Source organism: Pleurodeles waltl, chromosome 3_1 (genome assembly GCF_031143425.1).
Source record: "Pleurodeles waltl isolate 20211129_DDA chromosome 3_1, aPleWal1.hap1.20221129, whole genome shotgun sequence".
NCBI classification, from domain to species: domain Eukaryota; kingdom Metazoa; phylum Chordata; class Amphibia; order Caudata; family Salamandridae; genus Pleurodeles; species Pleurodeles waltl.
The window spans coordinates 633,051,953-633,068,426 of NC_090440.1; the positions used below are offsets into that span (position 1 = coordinate 633,051,953).

General features: G+C 45.2%; 1 protein-coding gene across 1 annotated transcript in view; it reads left to right on the top strand.

The window, feature by feature from the left end:
* Positions 1–16,474, top strand: part of LOC138284404 (mucin-5B-like) — a 528,306-nt gene that overhangs the window by 355,698 nt on the left and 156,134 nt on the right. The window lies entirely within an intron of this gene.

Here is a 16,474-nt window from a genome sequence, read left to right on the forward strand (position 1 = left end):
GGATTAATTACCACATTAACCTATGGTCAGAGCAGCTCTCTGTAGTAACACCTGGGCATTTTTCACTATGTGTGCTTATGTTCCTGGTGCACACACAAGCACACAGAAGCCTGCAGGGTCAGGCTAGACTCAAGATTTGAGAACACAACTATGGTAAAAATGTGCCCATATAGGCTTGCTATGACAGGCTATATGTAAAACCACTAATGTGCAAGAGTGCACATATTGGAAAGTTGTGCCAGGCTCAGTATATACATATGAAAACACCAATGTGCAAGTGTGCCCATACTGGCAGGCACCATTTCCTAGCAGAGAGTAGGAAGGGCATGCGCACTTTCACACTGTACTTTAAGTGGGAAAGTGCCTAGGGCATGCGGGCCCCCAAAGGAGAAGCGGCAAAGCCTCCTCAAAAAAAGCAAAAAAGTTTGGGGGAACCACTACCTCATGTGTTAAGTCTAACACTCTGGGATTCTGGGTTCAAGATGAAGTTGCAGGTTAAGTTCTTCCTCACCAGTCAAGAGGGCAGCAGGCAGCAGGTCATCACAGCATGGCAGCAGTTCCTTCAGAGCAGCAGCCCAGCAGAGTGGCAGTCCTTTCAGCAGCAGCATAGCCTTCCTTCTTCCTGGCATATTATCCACAGGCCCAGAAGCATACTGAAGAGCTGGTTTCTGAGCTCCAGTATGTATACACAGTTGTGCCTTTGAAGTGAGGAAAAGCTTCTACAGGCATGCCTTTGAGGTGCACAGATGTCCTGCTTTCCTGACCCTGGCTGCATACTAACTAAAGGGAGTATGCAGCCCTTTGGGTGGAGACAAGACACAGACTATCCAAGTATATGTGTGGCTGGGTTCATCTCCTCCTTCACTTCCGGTCATAAAGTGTAATAAGGTTATCTCCTATGTTATCCTATGGGAGAGGTAGGCCTTGCAGTAGTGAAAACCAAATTTGAGAGTGTTTCACTAGTAGGGCATGTAAAACTTAAAAGTACATATCCTACTTGTTAAATACATTGCACCTTTCCCTTTTGGCTGTCCAGGGCCTATGCATGGGATGACTTATGTGTATTTAAACTTATGGTTTGGGCCTGGAAAAATATTTGCTTTGCCAAGTCGAAATGACATTTTACAAACCACACACACAGGCTGCAATGGCAGGCCTGAAACATGTTTAAAGGGCTATTTAAGTGGGTGGCTGTAGGAGGCTGGACTGGCTTGTAGTGAGTACCAAGGGGTACTTACACTTTGCACCAGGCCCGGTTATCCCTTATTAGTGTATAGGGTGTCTAGCAGCATAGGCTGATAGATAATGGTAGCTTAGCAGAGCAGCTTAGGCTGAACTAGGAGACGAGTGAAGCTCCTACAGTACCACTAGTGTCACTTGCACAATATCATAAGAAAACACAATACACAGTTATACTAAAAATAAAGGTACTTTATTTTAATGACAATATGCCAAAGTATCTCAGAGTGTACCCTCAGTATGAGGATAGCAAATATACACAAGATATATGTACACAATACCAAAAATATGCAGTATAGTCTTAGAAAACAGTGCAAACAATGTATAGTTACAATAGGATGCAATGGGGACACATAGGGATAGGGGCAACACAAACCATAATACTCCAAAAGTGGAATGCGAACCACGAATGGACCCCAAACCTATGTGACCTTGTAGAGGCTCGCTGGGACTATTAGAAAATAGTGAGGGTTAGAAAAATAGCCCACCCCAAGACCCTGAAAAGTGAGTGCAAAGTGCACTAAAGTTCCCCAAAGGACATAGAAGTCGTGATAGGGGAATTCTGCAGGAAAGACACAAACCAGCAATGCAACAACGATGGATTTCCTGTCGAGGGTACCTGTGGAACAAGGGGACCAAGTCCAAAAGTCACAAGCAAGTCGGAGATGGGCAGATGCCCAGGAAATGCCAGCTGTGGGTGCAAAGAAGCTACTACTGGATAGTAGAAGCTGAGGATTCTGCAGGAACGACAAGGGCTAGAGACTTCCGCTTTGGAGGATGGATCCCCCACGCCGTGGAGAGTCGTGCAGAAGTGTTTTCTTGCCAAAAGACTGCCAACAAGCCTTGCTAGCTGCAAGTCGTGCGGTTAGCGTTTTTGGATGCTGCTGTGGCCCAGGAGGGACCAGGATGTCGCCAATTGTGTCTGGGGACAGAGGGGGCGTCGAGCAAGACAAGGAGCCCTCTCAGAAGCAGGCAGCACCCGCAGAAGTGCCGGAACAGGCACTACGAAGAGGAGTGAAACGGTGCTCACTCGAAGTTGCACAAAGGAGTCCCACGTCGCCGGAGACCAACTTAGAAAGTCGTGCAATGCAGGATAGAGTGCCGTGGACCCAGGCTTGGCTGTGCACAAAGGATTTCCGCCGGAAGTGCACAGAGGCCGGAGTAGCTGCAAAAGTCACGGTTCCCAGCAATGCAGTCTGGCGTGGGGAGGCAAGGACTTACCTCCACCAAACTTGGACTGAAGAGTCACTGGACTGTGGAAGTCACTTGGACACAGTTGCTGGATTCAAGGGACCTCGCTCGTCGTGCTGAGAGAAGACCCAAGGGACCGGTGATGCAGTTCTTTGGTGCCTGCGGTTGCAGGGGGAAGATTCCGTCGACCCACAGGAGATTTCTTCGGAGCTTCTAGTGCAGAGAGGAGGCAGACTACCCCCACAGCATGCACCACCAGGAAAACAGTTGAGAAGGCGGCAGGATCAGCGTTACAGAGTTGCAGTAGTCGTCTTAGCTACTTTGTTGCAGTTTTGCAGGCTTCCAGCGCGGTCAGCAGTCGATTCCTTGGCAGAAGGTGAAGAGAGAGATGCAGAGGAACTCTGATGAGCTCATGCATTCGTTATCTAAAGAATCCCTAGAGACAGAGACCCTAAATAGCCAGAAAAGAGAGTTTGGCTACCTAGGAGAGAGGATAGGCTAGCAACACCTGAAGGAGCCTATCAGAAGGAGTCTCTGACGTCACCTGGTAGCACTGGCCACTCAGAGCAGTCCAGTGTGCCAGCAGCACCTCTGTTTCCAAGATGGCAGAGGTCTGGAGCACACTGGAGGAGCTCTGAACACCTCCCAGGGGAGGTGCAGGTCAAGGGAGTGGTCACTCCCCTTTCCTTTGTCCAGTTTCGCGCCAGAGCAGGGCTAAGGGGTCCCTGAACCGGTGTAGACTGGCTTATGCAGAAATGGGCACCATCTGTGCCCATGAAAGCATTTCCAGAGGCTGGGGGAGGCTACTCCTCCCCTGCCTTAACACCTTTTCCAAAGGGAGAGGGTGTAACACCCTCTCTCTGAGGAAGTCCTTTGTTCTGCCACCCTGGGCCAAGCCTGGCTGGACCCCAGGGGGGCAGAAACCTGTCTGAGGGGTTGGCAGCAGCAGCAGCTGCAGTGAAACCCCTGAAAAGGCAGTTTGGCAGTACATGGGTGTGTGCTACAGACCCGTGGGATCATGGGATTGTGCCAACAATGCCAGGATGGCATAGAGGGGGCAATTCCATAATCTTAGACATGTTACATGGCCATATTCGGAGTTACCATTGTGAATCTACACATAGGTATTGACCTATGTGTAGTGCACGCGTGTAATGGTGTCCCCGCACTCACAAAGTCCGGGGAATTTGCCCTGAACAATGTGGGGGCACCTTGGCTAGTGCCGGGGTGCCCACTCACTAAGTAACTTTGCACCTATCCTTTACCAGGTAAAGGTTAGACATATAGGTAACTTATAAGTTACTTAAGTGCAGTGAAAATGGCTGTGAAATAATGTGTGCATTATTTCACTCAGGCTGCAGTGGCAGGCCTGTGTAAGAATTGTCAGAGCTCCCTATGGGTGGCAAAAGAAATGCTGCAGCCCATAGGGATCTCCTGGAACCCCAATACACTGGGTACCTCAGTACCTTATACTAGGGAATTATAAGGGTGTTCCAGTATGCCAATGTGAATTGGTAAAATTGGTCACTAGCCTGTTAGTGACAATTTGTACAGAGAGAGCATAACCACTGAGGTTCTGGTTAGCAGAGCCTCAGTGAGACAGTTAGGCACCACACAGGGAAAACATACATATAGGCCACAAACTTATGAGCACTGGGGTCCTGACTAGCAGGGTCCCAGTGACACATAACAAACATACTGAAAACATAGGGTTTTCACTATGAGCACTGGGCCCTGGCTAGAAGGATCCCAGTGAGACAGTGAAAACACCCTGACATACACTCACAAACAGGCCAAAAGTGGGGGTAACAAGGCTAGAAAGAGGCTACTTTCTCACAGTGGCAAAGTTAGTGCTGCAGGCCAAATTGTAGCATTTACAGCCCCTGGGCAAATGTAGTGCTACTTTACTAGGGACGTCTGCGTAATCTAAATATGCCAATTATATATAGGATGTAAGCCTATGTTACCGTGCTTTAAGAAAGTGCACAAGGACTTTAGAACTGGTTTGCAGTAGTAAAGTGTACAGAGCCCGAGGCCCAGCAAAAACGAAGTCAGCAAAAAACAAGAGGTCTGAAACTACACAAAGGATGGCAGGTCTATCACAGGGGAATAGATCAGGGCAAAACCAAGAGCGTGCACAGAATCAAGAAACAATTGTGACATCCCAATCCTTAGTCCTCCTCCCATTAAATACCCTTAATTAGACCTGGAAGGAAAAAGACAGCCTCAGAAAGCTATTCCTGCCATAATGGTCTGAGCAGAGAAGGCAAAACAGAATTATTGGGCCACCATCTTGAATTGGGAGGTATTAAATCTTCCAAGATGGTGCCTGCCAGCTCAGGACATCATGGAGAATTGCAGGAACAAGTAAGACATACTGCACCCAACCACCAACCTCCCAATTGGACCCAGCAGCCCAAACTCCCCCGAGCAAAACTGTGTCCTCTACACAATAGCTACCATTTCGAGCTCCACATCCCCCTGGCTGCAAGGAGGAAAGCATGAAAAAGCGGTGAATGTGAGTTACGGGGCTCCCAATAGATTAATTCTATGCAAAGACTTATTCTACATCATCCCTGCACATCATCATGTATGCAAAGAGTGAATCCTTTCCATCAAGGATCTAGTCTGTATCACCCCACCACACTTTGATGTATGAACAGAATGATTTCTTACCGCCAGGGACTTGTGGATCATCTCTGAACATCAACTGGTAAGGGAAGATTGAATCATTCATACTAGAAATGTATTTTCAATCATCTCTGCATACCAACATGTATGAAAAAAGTTCTTTCAACTTGAGATTTATCCTGGAAGATCCCTACACACCAAAGAGTGATTCTTTTCCACCAGAAAATTAAAGTTGACCATCCCTGCAAACCATGATGTATGCAAAGAGTGATTTCTTTCCACCAGAGACCTCTTCTGGATCATCTGTGTACATCATGATGTATGCAAGAAGTGATTCCTTTTCACCAGAGACATGTTTTGGATCATTCCTCCACACCTTGATGTATGCAAAGAGTGATTCCTTTCCACCGGACACTTATTGTGGATCATCCTTCCATATCACAATGTATGCGAAGAGTAATGATACATTTCTATCAGAGACTTCTTCTGGTTCCTGTCTGTGAACTGTGATGTATGCAGAGTGATAATTTGATTTTATCAGAGACTTATTCTGAATCATCCCTGCACACCATGATGTATAAGAGTGATGATTCATTTCGGTCAGAGACTTAGGGTCTCATTAAAAGTACGGCGGTCCATAGGACCGCCGTACCTGCAGTCGGACCGCTGCACTCCTGGTGGTCTGACTGCCAGGCTACAACCCTGACGGTTGGACCACCAATGGATTGTCGCCACTGCCAGGATCATAGATTCCAGCTGGGTGCTATTGGCAGGAGTTGTGGTCAGCCACGGTGGTGCTAAGTGCAGCTCCGCCATGCAGATCACAAGTCCTCTTAACACCAGCCATTTCATGGTGGGGTCCCCGCCACGAAAAGGCTGGTGGAAGGGCAGTGCTGGGTGTCCCCCTGCCCAGCAACCTCAGAATACTCGGGGCACCCTCTCTGTGACGGCATTAGCCTCGGCTCCGTAAGGATCTGAGGCCAATGCCGCCACTCTGGTTCCACTCGGCTGACTGACGGAAACCCCCTAATATGGAGGTTTCCACCTGTCAGCCTGTCTTTTCAATAAATGCATTGAAAACCATACTGCAACTTTTCTTTGGCCTTCGTGTGTGTATGAGACCTTTGCTAACAAGAGAAAGAGGTGAGATTACTCAACCAAGACTTCCCTGAGAGCTCATTGAGGCCCTCATTCTAAGTCTGGCGGGCGGCGGAGGCCGCCCGCCAGACTTCCTCCCTCCAGAATACCGCACCGCGGTCGTTAGACCGCTGCGGCTATTCTTAGTTTTACACTGGGCTGGCGGGCGACCGCCAAAAGGCCGCCCGCCAGCCCAGTGTAAAACCCCCTTCCCACGAGGACGCCAGCTCAGAATTGAGCCGGCGGAGTGGGAAGGTGCGACGGGTGCAGTGGCACCCGTCGCGTATTTCAGTGTCTGCAATGCAGACACTGAAATACAAAGTGGGGCCCTCTTACGGGGGGCCCTGCAGTGCCCATGCCATTGGCATGGGCACTGCAGGGGCCCCCAGGGGCCCCACGACAACCCATACCGCCATCCTGTTCCTGGCGGGAGAACCGCCAGGAACAGGATGGAGGTATGGGCTGTCAGAATACCCCGTGGCGGCGCAGCAAGCTGCACCGCCACGGTGGATTCCCAGGGCAGCGGAAAACCGGCGGGAGACCGCCGGTTTTCCGCATCTGGCCGCGGTCAGAATGCCCTGCGGGGCACCGCCAGCCTGTTGGCGGTGCTCCCGCCGACCCTGGCCCCGGCGGTCAGAATCACCCCCTGAGTGTCATGCGTCAGGCTGCCACAAATCACCTTTGCTTTCTATGTTTGGGTGAGGTGCTGCTAGCTAGCCGAAAGGTTTGTATCGACAGCTGCCATACAGTGTGGGATTGACTCAGTCACCCTCAAGCTGGGGTTCTGCCGCCCTGAATCCAGCAGTCTTATTCCAATAACAAGAGTCCTACGACATGGCACCAGCAATGTTGGTAAGGCACTAACTATACAGGTTTCTTGAGTGTCTCTAGCTCACACACATGAATGGTACCCTAAGTACCATTATATGGAGACATCCGTGGTCTTCGGGAAAAATCCTCCTCAGCTGAATAGGGAGCACCGATGTAGGCTGTAGGTTGTTCAGGCTTGAGCTTTAAAATGATTCCCCCATTGGTGTTCCCAACTCTGATACCTATTATTTAAATATGGCACAACCGGTATATAGCCCAGAGAACTGCAGACAGGCTGTCACACAGTTTCTTTTAGCTAATGGACTGACAAATGAGGGGGGAGATGTCATGTTAGTCACTGAAGCACACAACCAATACAGAATAGAAATATTTTATTCATGGGTCACCTTTCCAGCATTAAACGTAGACTCAAATACAATTAGAGAGTACTTCCACTAAGGAGAATACTAAGCAAGTACAAGAGAGCTCTAACAACACTGATAGAAGATAGAAGAACCCAAAGAGGAGAATCTCCACCACCAGACACCTCAGAAAAACAATGCAACCTTACAAACAGGGAAACTTTAAAAAACACCCAATAGATATCAATATACCTTCCAGTCACCCATCTCGTTCCTTTGAGGTAACACTGGATAAATGGAGGGACAGAGGACGGTGGTCAGAACACCGAAGCTACTGCATGAAGCCGAAAAAGGACTCACAACTTCCTTCAGAAACTTTCCCAAAATAAGAAGAGAAACTTCCACAGCAAAAGCCCCAATTTAAAAAGAAAGATGTGGCAGCAATATTGGGCAAAGATGCCACTCATATTGAGAACATTGCTGAAGAATAGAACGGGGTCAGTGACTCTGCAAGCCAGCGCAGCAGAGGTCATGATATGTCATCAGAGTCTTATAGATCTTCTGGATGTGACACCTACTAACAACTTTCTTGAAATCGAAACTGCAGACAGGCGCATCTCCCCATCTGACAGGGTAAACAAATTAAACATTAAGATTGAGGAGGACGTAGAGCGCACTATTAAAGTTATCTTTTGGAGAAGATTAACACTAAATTATGACATTTTATTGGCAGAAAAGGATTGGCCACGAGCTCCCACAAGGAGAAGATGTCATCTTGACTTCTTTTTTGGTCCTAGTTCCAGACGTAGAGCAAGCCTACTCTGCCAATCGGGCTGTTGCAGACTCCTGTGCTGTATCGCAACCACGTAGGGTGAGATAAGGATTTCCCCTACCATGTAATACCAATTAGATCAGATCAGATCAAGTCCGCATATCCAGCCTCAATATCCAATTAAACATGAAGCTTAAGCACCCATTAGATAGATTCTCATACAGCTTGAGTACCAGGGAGTAATAGAACCCTGTGTCTTTGCAATTTATAACCAGTTATTCCACGTAGCCAAACCTGACCATTCAAATAGAATAGTCTTAGATTACAGACAACTAAACATTCACACTCGCAGATATGAAATCCAAAATGCACACAGCACAGCACTTATTAACAATATGGTGCATAACAAAATATAAAACAATCTTGGATATTTCCAATAGTTTTTTCTGCCAAAATATAGCACCAGAAGGACAGGATTTAAGCACCTTCAGTGCACTTGGCTTTCAAAGGTGGTCTTGTTGTTTCCCTCAAGGCTATAGAAATAAACCTGGGTTGTTCTCTGCCCATGGTGCATCAATATAACATAATATTTATCCTGAGGCGTTGTCCTATGTGGATGACATCTATCTCACGGATGATGACCTCAGTGCACGCTTGGCCCGTTTGGATAACATCGCTTCAGGATTTGCTGTCCAAGGCTATAAATTCCATTTTGTTTTTATTAGTGCCCCATTCCTAAGATACAAACTATCTGATGAGGGCAAGAACCTAGCCTCACACTTTCTAGAAAAATGCAAGCAACTCCAACGTCCAAATACCACCAAGAAACTACAGTCATTGCTGAATTTCTTTAATTCTGGCAGAACATACATTCTTGACCATGCACAATGCATAAAACCTTTTTTTATGATTTAATTCATCTAGATTTTTCAAGCAAACATTGGACACCAGAACACACACACATACACAAAGCATTACAACAGGACATGCTAGAAACACAACACTTACACACATGTGACAGCAAAACAAATTTGCTCATCAGAATTTTTCCTGGTGCCTTCACGTTTGCCTAAGTCACATTTAAAAAGGGTGATATGGTACTCATAGCATACAAATCACATTTATACGGCAATGCAGAACAACAATTTGCAATGAGAGACCACTTGCCCAAGAAAAATGCACCATTCTCGTTGTCCCCAGTACCAGCCCTTGTGGCTGTCACAAAAGTCAGCGTCACAAACTCAAGAGCATTGCATCCACGTTCGATTCAATGGGCAACCTCCTTGACTGCCACTAATGTCCACTAATGCCCTAAGCTGCAGACCCAAGAATTTGTTCAATATGAACTTGAGTACTCAATACCCACTGACATCTTGGGCCAGATGTAGCAAAATCCAAATTTGCGACTCTCAAATTGCGAGTCTGAGCGACTCGCAATTTGAGAGTCCCATATTCGGATGCTAGATGGTGTTCCTGACACCATCTACGAATCGGAAGGGGGTCGCAAAGACCCACCTCATTAATATTAATGAGGTGGGTCGCAATTTGCGACCCCCTTCCGATTCACAGCACTCACAGGGATGGTGGCCTGCTGGTGACAGCAGACCACCATGCCTGTGACTGCTTTTTAATAAAGCAGTTTTTTTTTTTTGTATTGCCGCCCGTTTTCCTTAAAGGAAAACGAGTTGCAACGCAAACAAAAAAATGAAACGTTTGTGTTTCATATTTTCAGAGGAGGCAGTGGTCCACAAGACCACTGCCTGCTCTGAAAAATGTCTTCAGGGCCATTCACAAAGGGGAAGGGGTCCCATGGGGAATGGGTTAGCAACCATTTGAAATGGGTGCTAACTGTGAATTGCTTTGCAACCGCGTACAAACAGACCAAACAATACTTCCTTTGAAGTGACATCTGCCTGCAAATTAAAGGATCCATCACCAAACGCCCACCACAGACAGCTCTCCTAGTCTCCAATAAACCACTTCAATGTGTGTACCTGGACCATTGCTGTCCCGTACAACCTGATGGTGCATACAAATATATCTTAGTCGATGTTCTAGATTCGAGTGGGTATGGCCATAACAATCAGCTGATGCTGAAAATGTTATTAAAGATTTGCAAGTCTTCATCGGGGCATATGCAGTTGCAGCAGTCCACTCAGACCAGGGCCCTGCCTTTGCCTCCAGGGCAATCAGGGACACCATAGCAGCCATAGGTGTTCAGCTCTATTACTCCTCACTATACCATCCTGAGGGCAGCATGGTCATGGAGAGGGAGAACCAAGACTTAATGCAATCCTTAACAGCGACGGTATTAGGTTCAGGTTGTAGCTGGCTTCATCACCTATATGAGGCCCAGGGAGCACTAAATAATCTGCCCAGAAGTTCCTTAGGAGGACATACCCCTTATGAGGTCCTATTTGGGATACCTATGTATGTCCCAAATCTTGATGGCCCTGGTGCGGTGGTGGCAGCAACAGCCTTTGACATAAATGAACGTGTTGCTGCTTTACAGGAAATACAGCAATTCCCCGATGAAAATTCATCTACCTATGCCACCAACTTCGGAATGAGGGATTTGCCAACAATATCAACTGGCTGGATTCTTAAAGTTGGGGACCTAGTACAATAAAAGATTGCTGTGAAAAAGAAGTTTGGCTCATTATATAGAGCACCAGTTCCATTCCTGAGAATACACGGTAGCAGAACTGTCATCATATCACCGCTGTCTGTTTCTAAAGAAAAAAGCTTTGTTACAATTTACAATGTCAACCTACACCATGTGGCCAATCCTGCACAATAGACTACGAGGATTCCTGGGTAGTTCCCTAGCCTCCCTCACTACCCAATGGTATATACCTCTTGAAGCACTCAACAATCCTTCTGCAAGTACTAATGCTACAGTTGTCTCCCTGAGCTTTGGGAGGGTGGAGAATGAGCTTTTGTTACTTCCTCTTACCACTTTACCAACAAGAAGCGTCCAAAACGTAGCGCTCTACTATTCCAGTTCAGTACAAACGGATGACATTGTTTGAAATGAGCTACCACTATTGGGTCCATCTATCAGTTCTGCACCGGCTCCTGTTTTTACACACACTGCTTGCAATTATTTCATTGAGAATGGTGACTTTTCTTTAAATTCCTCTGCACCTGCCACAAATCAACTTTGTCTCAAGAAGACATATGCTTTATAACTGGCTTAAAAACAATTATTTGGTTTGTCCATGGTACTATCTATGGATCTTGCTGACATTGCTTGCCTTCCTGCTTTGGATTGGGTTGTCATTGTTTTCTTTTTACTAATAAATAGTCACTGTCTTCCTGAACACCTTGCCTTCCCTGAGATCGACAGTAGCCCTGTGTCCTGCATCTTCTTCGCCTCCTGAGGCCTCTGTGCACTCTTTGCAAAATTCCTTCATGCACAATCTGGCCCAGGTCCCCAGCACTCCTTCCTGTGATGCTCAACTCACTGAGTTGTTCTCCGGCAGCGTGGGACCTTCTTTTGTTGTGCTGCATCAACTGTGTTTTGCATCTCCTTTGAACTCGGGTTCTGCTGCTCCTGGGGGTGCTGGCTGGCATCCCGAGGGCTCTCTAAAGTGCTGAGAGCCCCCTCTTCCTCCTCACACAGAGTTGAGGCCTCCAGGTCCCACCTGGGTCCATCCAGCGCCATTTGACACAAAATGCACTTTTGTCGTAGCGAAGGCTTGTTGGTGGGACATCTTTTGCATCATGCAGGAACCCGCTAGCATCTTCCTAGGGTGCATTTCTGCAGTCTTTGACTAACCAGGGACTCCTCTTTTGCACCCTCTTCTGGGTTGGAAGGGGCTCTGGTCCTTCCTGGAACTTCTTTAAACTTCTCGACTTGGTCCCCCTACCTTTGTAGGTCTTCAGGTCCAATAATCCAGCAATTATTCTTTGCAGACTTGGTTGGCTACTTCAAAATCCCCAAAACAAGGTGTAGTATGTCCTAAGGAAACTTGCAGTACTTTACTCCTGCTTTTCTGGGCTCTGGGGTGGGGTAATTTACTTACCTTTACTGAATTCTTACTCTTCCAGCAATTCTGCACACACTACATTGTCTAGGGGTGAATTTGTGATTCACATTCCACTTTCATAGTATATGGTTTGTGTTGCCCCTAGACCTATTTTGTCCCATTGCATTCTATAGGATTTCCTACTGTTTGCATTGTTCTATGACTATTTACTTGTCTAATTTTGGTCTCTAGTGTGTATATTGTGTATAATACTTACCTCCAGAAGGAGTATTGTCTCTAAGATATTTATGGTACATTGTCACCCAAATAAATACCTTTATTTGTGGTAACACTGAGTATTGTCTTTGCTTGTGTATCAGTACTGTGTAACTATAAGTGGTACTGCATGAGCTTTACATGTCTCCTAGTTCAGCTTAAGCTGCTCTACCATAGCTACCTCTATCAGCCTAAGCTGCTAGAACACTACTTCTTCACTAATAAGGGATAACTGGAACTGGTATAAGGTGAAAGTACCCAAGGTATCCACTACAAACCAGGCCAGCCTCCTACATGAACATTTCGGCTGTTCCAATTGCCAATGGGATTGTTTGGGATAAAGTACCATATGATATAATTGGACCTACTGAGGTAATTCAAATTCCATATGTATTCAAAGTTTCCATGAATGATGTTATTACATCTGGAGTTGCTTCTGATGACTGGGATGTTAAAACATTTGATTCCATGCTTTTTAAGCTTGAATATTATATTGTATTTGAAAGTGAAGATGCATATACTAACACAGCAAATTATGGGAAATGTTCTGTTACCATCACAATGGACATTACTTTCTGCACTGAGCTATTACCCTGAGATCAGTTTTTAACTACAAACAATGGGAGCATTCCCCAACTCCACCAGTGGGGAGTTGCAAAGCATATGTAGAAATATTTCCGTATTTTTCTGGGCATGATGCTAAGAATGCACAGTCATAATATTTTAAATTACCTTTTTTAAGATGAGAAAGATATTGCTAACCAAAACAAAATTAATCTATTCAGATGTGTTTGTTTCCCAGCTGGCTGTTGAGGGTTATGAGTTTTGAAAAACACTGTTGATTTGAAGAGTGTATGGGGAACACAAGATTGGCAAATACAGGGTGGGGAAGCCTCTATTTAGAGCATGCCTCATTAGTTTACAAATGGTATTTTTAAATGACACAGTTCAGCAAATGGCGTTTCTGGGGTTAGTAAAAGTAAAAGAACTGATTGAGCCCAGTATCCCAGCACCAGCTAAATTTAACAATTTGCAGACACATTTAGATGTCACTTTAGAGCAGCTTACTAGTTGGGTTCAGAATGGTACCTTTAATTCCTCACTTTCACATCCCAGCGGCTGGTTATTGTGGCCAGTGGACACAAACGGTTGTAATTTCCACCCAGAGTTTCAGAGCAAACCGACAAGACTCTTGTTGCGTCGCAACCCAAAAATCAGGTATCAACATATATTGTGGGTAATCTTTACCAAAAATGGTTACTTTCTTCCACAAAAGCAGCTGTCAAAGAACCCCTTAAGCTTCTTTCAAAAGATGTCAACTTACAAGATTTCTTGTTAGGTCCTAGAAAGCCGTACTCAAAACTTTTTTAATATGTCATATATAATAAGATTTGGTAGCTTTGACAAATGGAAGCTGCTGCACGTTTAAAGCAGATTGATGAAGAAAACGTGGAAAAGGCTCTAGCTGTTGTCATTAATGGTATGAACACTTTGTCCAACTGCATTTACACCCTAATTAACATTGTGTTGTCTGGGATAGACAATATTCAAAATTCTATGTCTTTTTTACTTCATGGACAGTGTCAGCTTAGGTCCATTATTCAGCTGGTTTGGATATTACAGGTTCTTAGAAGTGGCCACGTGCCCTGGCAGAATGTTGACTTTACTGAGTTATTTGCTGTATTTAACTTAAAAAGACAGCAACAGTTAATGGCTAAGAAAGAAGCAAGTAAATCATGCTAAACATTAAGAAATTAGAAAACTTGCTGTTTCCTGTAGCACAAATTGCATCAGAAGTATGGCTAATACACAGTGTGATTAATGTGCCCATTTCAAAATTTCAGTTCACCAAGAGCTTGAAACATTTTGCAATTGGTAGATTTGAGTGGTTAGGGACAGCTACATTCACAAGGTATGGGAGTAACCTTTCGATTATAAATGTCTATACAGCAAAACAGAGGTCTTTCTTAGAGGAAGCAAATGTGAGACTTCTGTTAGTCATTCTATTATTTGTAAGCAGGTGTCCTTGCACGGCTCTTGTAATGTGGCCGTAGTCTACCTAGTTTGCTATCTGAAGGGTACTCCTGTGTCTTTGAATCGCCCAGTGTTTCAGATATTTTTGAATGGAAGTTATGTGATGCTGAGTGATGAAGGCTGTTGTGGGATGAAGCCTGAGATTCCCTATGTGATTTTCATTTCCCAAATTGTAAATTGCTATGGCCATGTGATATTTCCCCCCACGCAAGAGAAAAAAATAGCAGAAATGTGGCCGCACATTGCTACTGCGTATTTAAATTTTGAAAAGCTGAGCAGAATAAAGGCGCTATTGTTTCAAAAACATATGGCTTTGACATCAGCCAGAGAGACCTATAACCTCCAACTGGTTAAGTCATCAGTAGAGATACAGAGATACAGTCCTTAATAAATACCAACTTCTCAAAACAGTTTGGAGTGTTAATGTGCAGGATTTTCAAAGCATCTAATACTGCGGAAATTGTGCACTTTTTTTAGGCTGTCGGTTCTGGACTTGTTAGCGCCTTCCAGACTGTGTTTGGATTGATGCCTTCAGCCATTCATTCACTCTTCTCGAGTGTCTTTGGTATATTCTCAATAACTTTGGCATTCATTGGTGGTATCCTGCTGTTGCTATTTTTGATACACAATGGCTGTCACATCTCAGCAAAGCAGAGTCATGGAGCTCCCACCAGCCCACATGTGTCCTGATCGCATGATGCCGTATTTCAGAACTTCACTGCTGGAGGAGCTCAAGCTGAATTGGTCATTGTCATTCAACCAAAACTGAGCTGTGTGCAGCTGATTTTCCATAGCTTGTGGTGCTTCTTTGAGTGTGCAACAAAGATTTGTCTTGCTCTGCAGCCTGTGCCTTCTTTGAATGAGGCTCTGTTAATTTCCTTGATGAGGGTTCATTCGCAGACATGCCCATTGAAACTGCTGTTGATACTTGAGGCATCCTATAAGCGACCACTTGTGGATTTCTTGGCTCCTTGTACATCTGCTGCTGCTTTGGCCTTTTACCTAGATATATGCACTAATTTCACTTCTTCATTTTAGTCAGCCTGCTTTTCAATGGGGATGTTTTATTTTTCATAATCAGCTGTGATTCTGTGAAAGTGTTATTTTTGTGCACGACATCTCACTATGCACCTTTGCTTAAGGCTGACAAGAAGGGTACATCATAATCCACCTAGTATTGTGGCCACAAGATTGCATAAACAGTCCAACACTGAGGCTCATTCCCACGTCAGGCCTATTTCCCAGAACAGAAATATGTCCTTTGTAAAAACATTCTACAGGCCAAGGAAAAGGGGGGAGGTCATTCTGGCCAGGAAACCCATCCATGCTGTATACCATTTTACTGTTGACCTCAGCCCTGTCTCTACAACCAGCCAAAGAGAAGGCAGGAGGACCCCTGTTCTCAGGTAAAAGGGTGGGTGCTCCTTTCATGGACTAATTACAGACAGATTGGGCTATCATTGCTATGCTCTGGCTTGGACTTAGAGGTTAGGTAGGATTCCTATTGACCTGTTTATTCCAATATGCTTGGGTTGTTTATTTTTTTCTCACTGATCGTAACAATCCTGATCTAGATATGTCTCATTGCCATGATAATTGCAGGTCATATATTTTATCATAGATTGCAGTCCTTTCAATAAATGTATTGAAAACCATCCTGCATCTTTTCTTTGCCCTATGTGTGTATGAGACCTTTGCTAACGAGAAAAATGGGTGCGATTTGTTGATCACAACTTACCTGAGAGGTCCCATGTGTCATGCATCAGGCTGCCACAAATCACCTTTGCTTTCTTTCTTTGTGTGAGGTGCTGCTAACTAGCTGAAAGGGTTTGTCTGACAGCTGCCATGACGGTGTTGGAATGACTCAGTCACCACTAGCGGGGGCGCTGGCACCCTGAATCCAGCAGTCTCGATCCAAAAACGAGAGTCCTACGTCAACCTCTTTAATACACTATCATTGACTCTTACTGCTTATTTTGCACTATTTCTACTCGACACTCTAAAAAATCACATCTGGTTCCCCTGACTGGATTTTTATTTAATGTAATTTT